General features: G+C 34.9%; 1 pseudogene; it reads left to right on the forward strand.

Moving 5' to 3' along the window:
• Positions 1-12,692: 12,692 nt before the first annotated feature.
• Positions 12,693-13,627, forward strand: LOC101722441 (olfactory receptor 8G50-like; annotated as a pseudogene).
• Positions 13,628-17,505: the final 3,878 nt, after the last annotated feature.

Raw genomic sequence — 17,505 nt, forward strand, 5'->3', positions numbered from 1 at the left:
TGCATTAAAACTATATAGTAGTTTTGGAAGTATACCCATTTTCACTATATTGGTTCTTCCAACTCAGGAACAAGGGATGTCTTTCCATTTTATTATATGCTCCTTGATCTCTTTTTTCAAGTACTGTAGTTTTCAGTGTAGAGGTCTTTTGCTTCCTTTGTTGGGTTGATTCCTAGATATTTCATTTTTTTGGATGCTACTGTAAAAGGAATTGTTTCCCGAATTTCTCTCTCAATGAGTCTTTTATTTGTGTATAAGAAGGCCATTGTTTTTTGAGTTTTGACCTTATATCCAGCTACTCTATTGAAACTGTGAATTAGGTCTAGAAGACTTTTGACTGAGTTTTTTGGGTCTTCTATGTAAAGTATCATACCACTGGCAAATAATGACAATTTAACTTCTTCCTTTTCTATCTTTATTCCTTTTATTTCTTTCTCTTTTCTAATTGCTGTGGCTAATGTTTCTAGAACTGTATTGAACAGGAGTGGTGGTAGTAGGCATTCTTGCCTTTTTCCTGATTTTAGCGTGAAATTTTCAGGTTTTGACCATTTAGTATGATGTTGGCAGTTGGTTTTTCATAAATAGTCTTAATCAGGTTGAGAAAAAGACCTTCTATTCCAATTTTCTGGTAGCGTTTTTATCATGAATGGGTATTGGAACTTGTCAAATGTCTTTTCTGTATCTATTGAGGTGATCCTATGGTTTTTTTCCTTGACTCTGTTAATATAGTGTATTACATTTATTGATTTATGAATGTTGAACCATCCTTGCATAGCTGGGATAAATCCTACTTGATCAGGCTGTAAGATCTTCTTGATGACTCTCTGTATTCTGTTTGCAAGTATCTTGTTGATGATTTCTGGATCTATGTTCATTAGGGAGATTGGTCTGTTGTTCTCTTTCTGCGATGGATCTTTCCCTGGTTTTGGAATCAAAGTAATACTTGCTTCCAGGAATGAATATGGAAGATTTTCTTCCCTTTCAATTTCCTTGATGAGTTTAAAGAGTAATGGCAATAGTTCTTCTTTAAATGTCTTATAGAATTGAGCTATGAAGCCATCAGGACCTGGACTTTTCTCTGTCAGTAAATTTTTATTACATTTTCAATTTCAGTCATTGTAATTTGGGTGTTTAGAATTTGTATATCTTCTTCATTTAACTTTGGTAATTCATATGTATCTAAGAATCTGTCCACTTCTTCTGTATTTTCCATTTTATTAGAGTACAGGTTCTCAAAGTAGGTATTGATGATCACCTGGATTTCTGCAGGGTCTGTCTTGACTTTACCTTTTTCATTCTTAATTGCATGGATTTATGCCTTTTCTTTCCTTTTTTCATAAGGTTGGCTAAAGGTTTATCAATTTTATTCATTTTTCAAAAACCAACTCTTTAATTCATTAGTTTTTTGTATCATTCTCTTAGCCCCCATTGCATTGATTTCTGCTCAGATCTTTATAATTTCCTTTCTTGTATGAGCTGTGGGTTTGTTATGATCTTTCTCTAGGAGCTTGAGGTTCTACATTAGGTTATTTAACTGAGTTCTCTCTGTTTTCCTAACATGGGCATTCACTGCTATGAATTTCCCGCATAGAACTGCTTTCATTGTGTCCCAAAGATTCTGGTATGTTGTATTGGCATTATCATTTACTTGTAGAAACTGTCGAATTTCTTTAATTTCCTCTGTGTCCCATTGGTTGTTCAGGAGGTTGTTACTCAATTTCCATGTGTTTGTGGGAGTTTTGCAGTTTCTTATGTTATTGACCTCCAATTTTATTGCACTATGGTCTGATAATATACAGGCCATAACTTCAATTCTTTTACATTTACTTAGACATGTCCTATGAGCTAGCATGTGGTCTATTTAGGAGAATGACCCATGTGCAGCTGAAAAGAATGTGTATTCTGATTTTGCAGGGTGAAACATTCTGTAAACATATATTAAGTCCATTTGTTCAATAGCTTGGTTCAGTTCTAGAATTTTGTTTTTAATTTTTTGTCTAGATGATCTGTCTATTTGTGATAGTAGGGCACTGAGTTTCCCCCTCTACAACTGTGTTAGTGCTTATTTGGTTTTTCATGTCCATTAATATTTTTTTGTATAGTTGGAGGCATTTGTATTTGTTTCATGTATATTTAGGACTGTCATCTCTTCCTCTTGGATTGTTCCCTTCATAAGGATGTAGTGACCATCTTTGCCTCTCTTAATTAGTTTTGGTTTGAAATCTACTTTGTCTGCAAATAAGATTGCTACTCCTGCTTTTTTCTGGGTTCCTATTGTGTGGAGAACTGTTTTCCATCCTTTTACTTTCAGTCTATGAATTTCTTTTTGAGTTAGGTGTGTTTCTTGTATACAGCACATTGGTGCATTTTGCTTCTTAATTCATTCTGTCAGTCTATTTCTTTTGACTAGTGAATTGAGACCATTATCACTGATAGTTACAATTGATAGATATTGACTCATCCTTGTCATGAAATTTTACTGTTGCTCACTCTTTTATTTTGCCCCCCCCCTTTTCCCTTTAGTGTCTTACCTTGCCTGGTGGCTTCCCTCTGTTGGTTCTCCTGGAGTTGTGATTTTCATTGTCTTTTTCTAGGATATTGCTTAGTATCGTTTGGGGTGCTAGTTTGGAATTCATGAAATTTCTCAGGTGTTTTTTGTTGTAGAAGCATCTAACTTCTCCATTGATTTTGAAAGAAAATTTTTCAGGATACAACAGTCTATGTTGGAAGTTATTTTCTTTTCAGGCTTGAAATACTTCACTCCTGGCTCTCCTTGATTTGAGGGTTTGTGTTGAGAAGTCTGCCATGATTCTGATGGGCTTTCCTTTGTAGGTGATTTATTTCTTTTCTCTAACTACCTGTATGATTTTGTTCTTCCCTTGGGTTTCTGGGATGTTGACCATTTTATGTCTAGGTGTAGATTTTTCTTGATCATGACTAGTTGGAGTTCTATATGCCTCACTCATCTGTATCTCCAATTCTCCACCTCTGTCTGGGAAGTTTTCTATTACTTCTGTGAACAGGTATTTTTTATGTCAATTTTACTTTCTCCGGTTTTTTTGTGGACTCCTGTCAGTCTTATGTTGTTCTTTGCATCATCTAGAAGCTGCTGGATTGCTTCCTTGTGGTCCCTTACTATTTTTAAGAGATCTCTGTTTTCATGGTCCTTCACCACAATCTTGTCTTCTATATCTGATATTCTATCTTCAGATTCCCTTAGTCTGTTCTGTATGCTTTCATTGGAGTTTTTAATCTTCTGGTATCTCTTTGAATCTATTCCATGGATTCCATTTTTTTTATATTGGGTGATCATGGTTTCTATTTCTTTCTTATGCTGGCCATTCATGGCTTCCAGCATATTTCTGAGCTCATCTATTTTTTTTTATCTGTTTTTGTTCTAGAGCCTCTAATCATGCCTTTCACTCTGCTCACCATCTCTGTAGTTATCTGGGAGATATTTTTCTGTTTTGAATTTTTCTAGATCCTCATTCATCTGTTTTGTTACTTCCTGAGCTGTCAGCTCAGGGTGTGCAAGTGGTTGATAATTGGACTTTTCCACCTTGTTTCCCCCTGAATTTGCCTTTTGTGGGGTGGAAGTCACCTTACTTAAATGTCTTCTCATTTTTGTTTTGGTACTGTCCTTGGTTTAGTTCCTGGGTTGATATTTTGAAGTTGCTTATTGTAAGGTTTTTTTTTTATATATTTAGAACCCTTATGGAATGATTGCTTCTCAGAGGTGTCTTCCAGATATAGTTAGTCTTTAGGTTTTGAGTCTCTAATGCTCTGAGGCTGTCTCATTTTTATTGTACCAGGAAGGACAACTGATTAGATCAATCACAATACCTTAGCCCAAGTGATACAATTAGCAACACAATAGCATCAAATACATCTTAGAGAATGACAATTTGTGGTAGTTATTAATCTATCACCTCTAACTGGGTGAATTAAATCAAAATCAAAGACCAACCCAACATAAGTTTATAGTGAATAAACACTTCAATATAGCAACTTTACCCTTTGGAATGGAGAGTTAGAAGCAGTTGGAGAGGGAGGAATTGGTAAGTAGAAGGATAGAGGAAGGTTAGCAGTGAGGACAGAGGATGCAGGTGAGAGAAGGAAAGAGAAGAAAAGAAAAATAAAGTAGAAAAATGAATTAGGGCCAGAATAGTAACACAAAGAGAGATGAAGAACATCTGTCTTTGTGGGATGGCAAGGGAGTGGGGGAGGAGAGGAAAGAAAAAAGAAAGAAAAAAGAGAAAAATAAAAATTTTACAAAGGTAGAAAAAGAAGGAAAAAAATTAAAAATAAGAGCAAAAAATAGTGGTAATTTTGAATATACCAAATAAAAGATAAAAATGAAGGGCCTCCTTCAGAGTATGTCTCTGCTGTCACAATAGACAACATGGGCAGCAGTGTCCAGTTATAAGTCAATGAGTCTCAGTAAGCCAGTCACAGACCCATGAGATTCAGGCAGATTTCTGGCTGCAAGTCCCAAGTTGAGCTCCCTGTCCTCCTGCAGGGTTGAACTGTGCAAGGTTCTATTGCAGGTTCCAGCTGCCTTTCCCCTGGAGATAGTCCAGGTTCTGATGGGAGGTGATGATCCCTCTAACTTACCAAATATGGTGGTCTGGTGTGCCTTTACTGCAGAGATTCTCTTCACTTTCCCAGTGCTCTTCAGTTTTCATCAGGAATCCTGAGAGAGGCCCTCTCTCTGTTGTTCACTTCTGCAGCTCAGGCCAATGGCCTTTATGTCCCCCTGTGCCTCTGTAGTGTGGAACCAGGTAGCTGCACAACCAAGAGGCCAGAGGCAGGGGGTGAGGGGGTGGCTGTTGTTACAGATGCCCACACAGCCAAGCTGGTGGGTGGTGGGCCTGCCAGGGTGTGTGTGTGGGGGTGTCCTCACATTCTCCTGGATGGAAGTGGGTGGGGCAAGCCAGAGGGAGCAGGGCACAGCCAACTGTGTCTGACCACAAGGCCAATCTGGCAGCCAGTAGGAATGCCCAGAGTGTCTTCACAGTCTCCTCTCTTATGTGCTTTTACCATGTGAATATGTTTAAATACTTTCCATTTATTTATTAGTTATTTAAATTTAAATAACTAATTTAAATATTTTCCAATATTAAATGTATCACTATATTTCTAGAGTTTAACACTTGAATTTAGCATTGCACCTAGGAAGTCTGATTGTGTTCAATGTGTTTAAAATAAAGTCCGTAATACACAAGGAAAGTGTGTATTATTAACCAGTAAGATGTACCAGGCAGGTAAATGTCATTCTGGATGAAGCAGTCTTATAATATCTTAATTTTTCTCAGCTCATTCCTGTGGTCTTGCAATCATTCTTGATGCTTCCTTATTCTTAAATAACTTTTGTCTCCATATCCTACATTCCATCTTTCTAATTTTAAATGAATTTCAATGATAAACACAAATGTTCATTCTTCCCCATTTATCCCCATTCTGGGTTCTTGTAAGGTTCGTTTCTGCTTCATTACACATATTGCTATAATGATAGACATTGATTGCTTTTTTGCTTCTTTTCTATTTTTCCTCTTGCAATGAATCACTTTAAACAATTCCTTTAATGTATGTCTTGAAAGTTTACCCAATTCTTGATTATCTTCATGCATTTGCATGAAACTCACTAGAGGTCTAATATCATTTCTCACATTCTTCTTATAATCTATAATCAAACAAGAATACTGAATCACAACACCAAACACTGGACAACCAATGGGGAAAAGGTGAAAAATCTAATTTTTTTTTTCTCTAGAGTTGATAATGTTGGAATAATACTTTATCTTAGCAAAAAGGCCAAGAAGCAATGATACTGGTGGAATAAGACTCCTTGACAGTCATTATAACTGTTTGCTCGTACTCATTCTCTTGTTGTTGTCATCCAACACATAAACTCCACCTTTCAACCAACTTTTTCAGGGAACGTTAGTTTCATTGGAAATCAGGATTAATTATTCAAAGAAGATCTATGGTCTGAAACCTACTCACATCTTCATTTTTCATTCCAGAAGAGTAGAGAAGAAAAATATGTAACACTGAACTCTTGGAAGAAGGCAGATCATGTCATGGATTTTGAATGTTAAAATCTTAAAATCATTAGCTGTACTCTCTTTACAGAGATGGTAGAAATGTACACAGTTGTTTTTCTGTCTCTCTCATCTTCTTTCTAATGACCACACTCCCTTATCAGCACAGGTTCTCTTATTATCACTCTGACACTCCAGTCTAAAATTATGACAAATATATCTTTTCTTACTTATTTTGACTTAGGCAGTGTGAAAGCTTTATTCCGTTAGTTTGAATGTGTTAACTTATGTCTAAGCTTCTTCAGACATATTTTTGTCAAGATTTAGTATATGCCAGACACTATATCCCACACTTTACTGAGTTTACAATTTTGTTTGAAAGAAAAGCAGCAAATTTACTCTTAATAACAAATACAGAATACGTATGTGTCAGATATGAACATAATGAACATGTTCAGGGGGAAATAGAAAGTGAAATTGAGTTTTATCTTTGAAAAAACAAAATTGACAATTCTGTAGTAAACTAATCAAGAGAAAAATAGACAATACTCAAATAAAATTAAAGGTGAAGACATTAAAATACAATTTAAATCCAAACACTCCTTAGGGAATGTTTTGAAAAGCCATATGCCAATAAAATGGAAAATCTAGAAAAAATAGACACATGCAAAATACTGAAATTAAACTGGGAATATATAAGAAATGAACTAGATCAATAATACATAGAGTTTAATCCAGTAATAAAAAATTCTCAACAAAGCTCAGCATACAACTGAGTGGATTCATAACTGAGAGTTACCAGATTTTAAAGACGAGTTAGTACCAATATTCCTCAAATTATTGCATAAAATAGAAGTGGAAAGAACCCTGCCAAATTCATTCTATAAAGCCAGGATAAGTACTATACAGAAACCTGATAAAGGAATGTACATACACACACACACGTGCACACACACACACACACACCACAGACCATTACAGCTGCTGAGCACAGATGCAAATATCAGGCAAATACCATCACCAAAGTCTCCCAGATCAAATTCAGCAACACAATGCAAAGATCATGTACTATAATCAAATTGATTTCATTCCAGTGTTGCAAGAATGGCTCAGTGTACATAAGTCAATAAATGTAATATAGCACATAAATAGAATCAGCATAAAAATCAATGATCATCTCAATTGATACAGGAAAAAAAAGGCTTTGACAAAATTTAACATTCCTTTTGGAAAATTCCTGTGTAAATTAGATATAAAAAGATCACCCTGCACCACAATAAAGACTGTATATGACAAACTTATAGCCAATATACTGCCTGGAGAAAAATTAAAAGCATTTCCTCTAAGTTTAGGAACAAGACAAATGTGTCTCCTCTTATCAAGCACGTTTAATATGACATTAGAAATTCTAGCCAAGGTGATCAGGGAATAAAAAGTAATAAAATGCATAAAAATAGCAATGGAGAAGATATGATTCTAGACCTAGCAAATCTACCAAGAGATATTTAGTCCACCAAGACACATTTAAAACTGACAAACAACTTCAGTAAAGTAGCAGAATAAGAGATAAACATAAAAAGAATAATTTTTATACAGCAATAATGAGCTCAGTGAGAAAGATATCAAGAAAGCAACCCCAGATTATAATCATAAAATACCAAGGAATAATTTTAAATATACATATAAAAAACTACACAATGAAAATTACAAAAACAAATTGAAGACACTAGAAATTGGAAAGACCTCCCATTTTCATGGACTGGAAAAATTAAGATTGTTAAAATGGCCACACTACACAAAGTAATATGTAGATTCAATGCAGTCACTTTGAAAATACCAATGACATTTATTGCAACTATTCCCTTAAAAATAATACAACACTTTATGTACATTGAATAAAAATTTTTACCCATGAGTAGTTTGGCATGAAAATAATTTTTATGACATGTGTTTTCATTCTTCAACATTTCTCTTTTATTTCTAGTAATAAATCTATCTCTTCTTTCCTCCTTAGTCTTCTTAGGCACTGTTCACAGGCCTTTGGTAATATCTAAAAGAGATTCATTTAAGAGGACATGAATGTCCCATTTATTCAGGGCTCAAATTGAAATGCTCCAAGCAATTCTGCTTTATGAATATATTACACTAATCTAAATATAATAAGCACAATCAATGAAAATACAAGCCTTTAAAAATTTAACGATTTTTGTTATTTCCCCTGTTTTGGTATTTTTCCCTTTTGAGAAATCACTTTAAGTAATTCCTTTAGTGCATGTCTTAAAAGGTTTCTGAAATTTTGAAAATTTCAATTTCTGGGTATGAAACTCATCAGGGCTCTAACAATATTTCTCACAACTTTGCCCTAACCCCAAATCTCACAAGAACATTGAATTACACATATGTGATAATATTAAACACTTGAGAATCAATGGGAATAAAGGAAAATTTGAATTGTTTCTTTTTCCCGGATTTGATACTCATGGGATAAGATCCTAGTGAGAGGTAATTATCATTGTTTGTTCCTAATCAGACTCTTGTACCCAGTATATAAAATTGTCATTTCAACCAACCTTTGCAGAAGGCCAAGTGGCTTTGGGCATCAGCTTCATCAGATGTTAGGGTTAGTGACTCAAAACATACTTAGGGACTACCACAGCTTTACATTATCCATATCTCTTATTTTGTTTTTTTTTTTCCTTTCAGAGAAGTAAAGAAGAAAAATATAGAGCACTGAACTCTCTGGGAAGCAGAAGGGGTATGTCTGCATCCCTATCCTTGCTTTTTTAATTTTTAGGTTCTTTACCTGCAGTGTCTTCCCCAGTTTTATTAGAGATACAGATGACAATTGATCTTCCTCTACTGCTTCTCCTTCTAAGAGCCACACTCCCTGATGAGTACAGGTTCATCTCTTTGTCTCCTATGGTACAAAATTTTAGCAAACACTTCTTTGTTTACCTGTTTCATCTCAGAAAGTGAAAAGTCTTTATTCAACTACTTTGAACCTGTAAACTTCTTGCAAAATTTTAATTAAATGTACTGTGGAGACTTGCTATATGCAGTGTAGTGTGCCCAGCACTACATTGAGTTTACAAATTGGTGTAGGAGAAAAGCTGATGACTTGTAAGGTAGAAGATTAAGTATGTGCCACATGTGAACTTAAGGAACCTGTTATATGCAGATAGAAAATGGTCCACTTAACAGAATTTCACTGTTAATGATCTTAACTAAAGGGACTTTATTACATAGGATTCTATATGATAAGTTAATAGGAAAGAGAAATTGAAGGAATAGTACAAGGTAAAAAGTCACTGTCTAACAAATGTGCTTTTGTGGAACAACTATGTCATATAATACTTGTTGTGAAATAAAGAAAAAATAAACATTAAATATTGTTATTCTTCAGCAGACTTCATTGACTCATTCTGCACTCTCACCACAATAGCTTTGCTTTTGTAGGACCTGTGTCACCATGGTGTTTATCTCATTATCTTTTAGTCTGCCTCCTTGTCCTCTCTAGAATGTAATAGTTTAAAGAGTAGGGATTCTGTATTACTACTTCTCTATTCTGAATGTTCACAGCAAACATGTTTGCTAATGTTTTCACTGTTAAATTTATTTTATTATATTGTTTATGTATATACATAAATTTTGCTATATTTCATATATGTAAATATTGTATTATTAACCAGTGAACAAGCATATATTGATGAATATATTTTCAGGTGTTATTGTTAATTTATGTATCACAAACATGAGAATATTTGTTCAGATCCTCTGATCATATTGAAATAAGGATATTTATTCTTTAAACTTTTATGATAGTAAATATGTTTTTCTTCAGCTATATCACTTGAAAATATTTTTTGCATTGCATATGTTGTCTTTTAACTTTTTGAATTGTGTTCTTTAAAGTTTAATTTTTAGAAATTATGAATCACAATTTGTTTTGGTATCTTATCTAAGAACTTATCATCAAGTCCATAGTCACCAACATTTTGGTCTGTGGTATTTTTTATAGCACTAGTTCTTTCCTTTAGTCCTATGGCACATTTTGAGAATATTATTGTGGATGGTATGAGAAAGAGTTACAAATTAACTCTTTTATATGTACCAATCTAATGGTCCCAGAGCCATTTGTTTGAAAAATTTATTATTTCCTCTTTGAATTGTCATAAAACTCTTATAACAATTCAATTATAAGTGTGTTTACTTCTCATCTGTCCACTCTATTACATTGATCTGCATGTCTATATTTAAAACTGCCACACTGTCTTGATCACTCTTGTAATAAGTTTTCAAATGATGAAATATGACATCTCAAACTTGATATTTATCTTTCAAATTTGCTTTAAGTATTTTAGCTTTCTGTCTTTTTATAGGGATTTAAGGAGTGATGTGACTATATCTCTAAAAAATAGAGCAGAGATTTTGATAGGGAGATTGTTGAATTTGTTAGTCAATCTGGAAAGTATTGCCATTTTTACAATGCTGAGTCTTGTGATTTATCAACAAGAGATGCCTTTCCTATGAAGATCCATTCAACAATAGTACCATTCAACAATGTTTCTCATTTTAAGTATGATGTCATGCTTTCTTTTTAGTTAACACATATTTTCAGCACATGATGTTTATATTTCTAGAGTGGAGTTGATATATATACATAAAACATCTTAATTTCTTTTTTCATGTCCTTTTCTCCTCTCTCTCCTTCCTTCCATCTCTTGATCCAACTTGTCATTTGAGAAATTCATATCTCCCTACTTTTTGTTACCAAAGTTTAATTTTGCTCTTTATTTATACTTTGCATTTCTAATATGAGACATCATGCTACACTTATTCTTCTATGTATGATTTACTTCACTTAACATTACAATTTCAATGTGTATTCATTTTCCTACAAATGACTCAAGCTTGGCAGAATAGTAATCTTTCTTTATTGCACAGTAGTATACCATTGAATGTAAATACCACATTTTCTTTGTTCATCTGTTGATGGGCATGTAAGCTGGATCCAAGATTAAGGTATTATAAATTATACTTCTGTAAACATGTCTATATATGTACCATTGTAATAAGTTGTCTTTGACTCTTTGAGGAAGATACTTAGAAGAGGACTATCTGAATCAAATGGAATTTCTAATTTAGTTTTTTGAGCAATCTCCATACTGATTTCTATAGTGTAGAAGCTTTCCTCCCCCCCCCCAGTATCACCAGCACTTGTCATTATTTGATTTCTGCATGATAGACATTCTCTCTGGACTAAGATGTAATCTCCTTGCTGCTTTAATTTCCATTTCTCTGATGGACAGTGATCTAGAATATATGTTTCTGTATTTATGGGCCATTTGTACTTTTTCTGTGAAGAATCTATTCATTTCATATGCCCATCTTTTGCTTGGGTGTTTTATATATTATTAAGCATTTCATTCTTTCATGAACTAAATTATTTTTATTTTTAATTACAAGCTTTAGAAATAAAATTGAGTACATATGTTGATCTTCAATTCTATCACCTTGGTTAACTTTAGTTCTACTAGTATTTTCACAGATTCTTTCAGAATTTGTCTATAAAAGAATATGCTATTTCCAAATAGATGAAAGAATAATTAACTCTTGCTTTCCAACATGGATGCCCTCAATTTCATTTTGATGTCTGATTGCCCTAGTAAGACCCTCTCGTTATTGCTGAATGAAAGTCTGGAAGTGGACAACTTGTGTTGCTCAGTATCAAAGGGGAAGAAGCTTAGTCCATCACTAAGTGTGGTATCAACTATGGGGATTTTTTGGATTCTCTTGTTATTTTAATATGAAAAAGTATTTTCTTTGCAGAGAAGTTGACAGAGGTAATTGTAATTGTAGTATGTCAACTTGATGTGAGTGAGTAAGAACCACCTAGAAGATAAATAAAGTGCTGGGTGTATCTGAGGACCATTGACAGGTAGGCCAGAAAACCAAGGGGAGAAGACCCACCAGGATATAGGTGGCACCAATAATTAGTTTTGTAGCCTGGACAGAATGAAAATGGAAAGAACTGCTTGTTCCCTTTTGGAAGACCTCCAATCTTTGGTACTGCCTCTGCACATTTGCCTCTGGTTTCTTCAGCCTTACAGCACAGACTCTTCAGCCTTCTAACATGGGCTGTCACAGATGATTCCAGTGAGCTTTCTGGATTTCAACCTTCGAATCCTACCAGATCCTCAGGCAGATCGTCATTTGTGCCCTTCTTTGGTTGACACTGTAAGCCTAATGAATCATGAATCTCTTTGCATAATGATATGTAATTTTACATCATTTCTCTTATTTTAGACAACTTTAATACAAAAGGATTATAATTAATGGGATATGGCAAATTAAAACCTAAAATAAATTATCAGAATTCTTCTTTGGATGCTCATGGACTGAATACTACTAATTACCACATTTATAGCATGCCACAAACAATAGAGGCATTTTCTCCATGATATTTATTTGCATTTCCCATATATCTGGGATTTCAAGTTCATTGACATAACGTAAATGAAGAGCTGGAAGAAAACTGGAGATACAAGGAAGAAAAAGCTAAAATTCTGTTTTATACTTCGTTGTTGGAACAAAAAGTACTTATAACAAAATTTTTCTTATTTTTCTATGTAGAAATCCCAGAAGGAAATGACAGAAGGAAATTATTCCATAGTGACTGAGTTTGTCCTTGCTGTGTTAACAGAGAAACAAGAGCTCCAGCTGCCCCTCTTCTTCCTCTTCCTGGGAATCTACATGTTCACAGTGATGGGGAACTTGAGCATGATCACCCTGATCGGGTTCAGTTCTCAATTGCATGCCCCCATGTACTATACTTTCAGCAGTCTGTCCTTCACTGACCTATGCCATTCCACTGTCATTACCCCCAAAATGCTGGTGAACTTTGTGGTGGAGAAGAACATCATCTCTTACCCTGAATGGATGACTCAACTCTACTTCCTCTTAGTTTTTGGTATCTCAGAGTGTCACATGTTGGCTGCAATGGCTTATGACTGCTACATTGCCATCTGTAGCCCCTTGCTTTACAATGTTACCATGTCTTCTCAAGTGTGTTGCTGGCTGGTTGCTGGGGTGTACAGCATGGGCTTGGTTGGTGCCACATCTCACACAGTCTGCATGCTAAGAGTGCTTTTCTGCAAGGCTGATATAATAAACCATTACTTCTGTGACCTTATCCCACTACTGGAACTCTCCTGCTATAGCACTTTTATCAATGAGGTAGTAGTTCTGTGTTTAAGTGCATTTAATATTTTTCTCCCAACTCTAGCTATACTTAGCTCCTACATCTTCATCATAGCCAGCATTCTCCACATTTGCTTCACTGAGGGCAGGTCTAAAGCCTTCAGTACTTTTGTCTCCCACATCTTAGCTGTTGCTGTGTTCTTTGGTTCTGTATCATTCATGTACCTGCAGCCCTCATCAGTCAGCTCCATGAACCAAGGGAAACTTCCTGCTGTGTTGTATACAACTGTTGTTAAATGGTGAAGCCCCTGATCTACAGCCTGAAGAACAGGGATGTAAAAGTTGCCTTAAAGAAGTTCTTTGCAAAAAGAAAGTTCTTGTGAAAAACAATTTTTGCTTTAGTGACAATCTATAATTTCTGTTGTTTTGATATGAAAACAATGAGAGAAATCACTGTATGTCAACAAGTCATGAGTTTACTGCTGGTGCTCATTTGGACAAAAGATGTGAAGGTACAAATGTAGGACTGAGTTGAGAGGACCAGCCACATATACAAAAGACAGTTGTGAGACAATCTTTCGAACCAAAGTTGTCTCTATCACCTTTACGCAGTTTTTTCAATATAAAATTTTTTAAAAATTTCTTCTGTGTTTTAAAAATAATCATAGTGCATTATTATCATATAATTGTCCACAACTTTGTACATATATTTAAAAGCAGGTTAGAATTGTTTTTTAAATTATATATATATCTTCATTTAATTTTTTATTTAATAATACACAATCTTATGCCTTGTAAATGCCTCCGTATGATTATGCATTATATTGATTGAACATGGCTCCTTTAATGCAATACTTTTTATCTTTATCCATTAAAAAAATATATTTGCTTAGCATCTTATCTTCTCAATATTTTATGTACCTAGCTTTTTATACTAAGTGCTATGCCAAGCAAGTCAGGAAATCACCAAGAGACAAAGAGTTAAAAATTGAAGGGAGTTTATTCACACACGTGGACTCCACCCTCTAGGAGAAGTGAAGCCCAGAAGCAGGGGACAACACAGCTTTTATAGATAACTCAAACAAAGAAGCTCAGGGAGAGTTCAACATGTCCTTTAACCAGCTACAAATTATCTTTCACAACCCAGCTATCTTGTCAAGATAGGGCATTCTATGGCTACAGGGTTCCATGGTTACAGCGAGGCACCAGGCACCATCTGTTCCCAGGGAGTGATAAAGCATATCTACAGAAGCAGAGTGAGTGGTTAGAAGGGCAATTACAAAAATGCAACTTTAGGAGAATTCCAGCACTCTGTAAGGGGAGGGGTATGAGGGGAGTTTACTCACAGGCTAAGATGGCTTTGGTTATGTTCACTTTTGGTCTCACACTAAGTATATTTACAAACATATCTGAAATTATGATTTGTAAAACAAGTAATTTTTACCTTTTGTATACATAAAATACAACCCCTGAAGTTACTGTGTGTGAAACTGTATTAGATAGTATAAAGTCCTATGATGCATGATAAAACAGTTCCCACCCACGAGGCAATAGCAGTGTATTAGAAGACACTGACTATAATCAACACATATGGATATGTTAGATTTTTTTTTTTTTTTTTTTTTTTTTTTTTTTTGGTCCAAGGGAACAAACTCAGGACCTTGTGCTTGGGAGGCAAGTGGTGGAACCACTGAGCTAAATCCCAGGCCCTGTTAGATGTATTTTTAATTACACCTAGGCAAAGTTCTTTGCTCTGCAGCTTTGGTATGATGCTATCACCTCTATATTCCAGAAAGAACAATGTTAGAAGCATCATAATGTGTGATACCAACACATACTACAAACCCATAGTAACTAATACCTCACTAATTAACATGAAATTAGGCCTATAAAAAGGAGCAGAACACAAGATCTACAACTAAATCCTCACATCTTCATCCACCTGAATTGTCGGGAGCAATGCTACATAATTTTAGGGAAAAACCATTTGATTAGGTCTAATTCTCTTTCCTACAGGGCAGCTATGGGATTTTGAGACATAATTCCATTTTGGCCTCTGGTCACAACTGAGACCTCAATGATCCGGTGATGCTGTGATGCTCCAGGACAAGATTACACCAGCTGGAGACATCCTGGGAGGAACCAAATCTTCATCTGCATAGCTCCTCATTGTTCTTGCATTTCCACTGCCCCCAAGTCTTTTGTTACACTCTGTTTATCCCTATGTGAGGTGCTGAACTCTCTGAATTTCATTAGTTACATTTGTTTCTCCCCATGTACTGAATAAAAGGTGCTGCATCCTCCAGGGCTCTTGTCTTTGCTGCCCTGAGCAGCACTGATCAGGCCCAAAGCTCAGCTTCTTCTCAAAGTCTCATTTTTCTACCTTTCCTATATAATAAGTTAATTCGCCTTGTGCTGCGGTGGCTCGCAGGAGACTAGGACTTACTGCAGAGGTTCCAGTAATGTCCTCTTTCCCTGTTGCCTACATTGAATCTCAACAAAGCTGTTAACTGAAGAATGGTCAGCCTCTTGATGAAATAGTGCTGGGGAAACTGGACATCCACATGCAGAAGTTTCAAACTAGGTCACCATCTCTCTCCTGATATAAGGAAGACAAACGTTACATGTTTTCCATCATATGGAAAAAAAGATGATGTGAAAGTAGAAGACAGACTATTATTGTCTGAAAAAGGGAGTAAGGGGGATGCTTGGGAAGGGGACCCTACAAAATATAAGAAAAGCGTTGAGGAAGGTGATCAAAGCTGGGTAAGTGCTAGTATGAAATACCACAGTGAAACTCATTAAAGAATATAATTAATATGTGTTACATGTATGATCATAGAAAAACTTAAAGGAATGTCTTTAGCTAATTGCAAAAATACCTTTATAAAACAGATTAAAACTCCACATTTAACAAAAATTTCAACTATTCCAGAGCAAACTTAATTAAGAAAATTTATTGTAACATTGTCTCAAATTATATAATATTTAATTACCATTGAATAAAAACAATTAAAAGCTTTACTCACAACCAGTTTAGTATGAAATTTATTTCACTGACACGTATGTTTTCAGTATTCCTCAAAATTTCTCCTTTATTTTTAGAAGAAGCACAGTCTTTATCTCTCCTCCTTAGTCTTCTCTGGCCATCCTCACAGGTCTCCAGTAATAACAAAAAGAGATTCACTTTGCAGCTTAGTGAAAGCTGCTTTTATTCAGTGCACAGATTAAAACGTTCCAAGAAGTACTACTTTAAGTATATATCATATTAATCTAAGAAAAATTAGTAGAATGAATAAAAATGTAAACTTTAATGACCTCAATTCATTCCTCTGACTTAGTGTTTTCCCCTTTGAGATACTACTATCGAGACTTCCTTTAAATTCATAAAATTTTCTGAAATTTTGAATTTTTAGTCTAGGCATGAAACTCACCATAGTTCTGATATTAATTACATCCTTTTATTAATCTATATTCTAACAAGAACTGAATTACACATATGTGACAATATTACATATTTGAGAATGAATGGGAATTAAAGGAAACTTGTGTTTTTCCCCAGAGTCGATACTTGTGGGATAAGATTCTAGTGGGAGGTCATTATCGTTGTTTGCTCCTAATCAGACTTTTATACCCAGTATATGAAATTGTCACCTCACCTTACCTTTGCAGAAGGCCAAATGGCACTGGGCATCAAACTCGTCAGTTAGCAAGATTAGGGACTCCAAAGACATTTTTGGTCTATCACTACCTCGCATTATCAATTTTTTTTTCCTTTCAGAGCAATGAAGAAAAGTATAAAATGCTGAACTCTCTAGGAAGCAGAAGGGGTATGTCTGAATTCCTGTGCTTGAATTTTAAAATTCTAACCTCTTTTCCTGGATTCTATATAGAAATGCAGCTGACAACATTTCTGTCTCTCCTAGTCTTCATTGCAAGAGCCACACTTTCTGGTGAAAATAGATTCCTTATCATCTCTCTGTCTTCTGCAGCTTGAATTTATAGCCAACACTTCTTTTTTATACTTTTCTCAAGGAGGTAAAAGCTTTATTCAGTTATTTCAAGTTTGTATTAACTTATCTCTAAGTTTCTTCCAACAAGTTTGTCAAATTCATATTTGAGACATACGCTATGCAAGGCACTGTGCTAGCACTACATTCAGTTTACAAACTAGTGAGGAAGAAAAGCTGGTAAGTGACTCACAAAATATCAAATTAACTATGTGCCATTTGTGAACATAAGGAACATGTTTATTTCCAGA

Source organism: Heterocephalus glaber, unplaced genomic scaffold, assembly GCF_053883595.1.
Source record: "Heterocephalus glaber isolate CG9 unplaced genomic scaffold, H.glaber_assembly_v1.0 deba00001431, whole genome shotgun sequence".
Taxonomy (NCBI): domain Eukaryota; kingdom Metazoa; phylum Chordata; class Mammalia; order Rodentia; family Bathyergidae; genus Heterocephalus; species Heterocephalus glaber.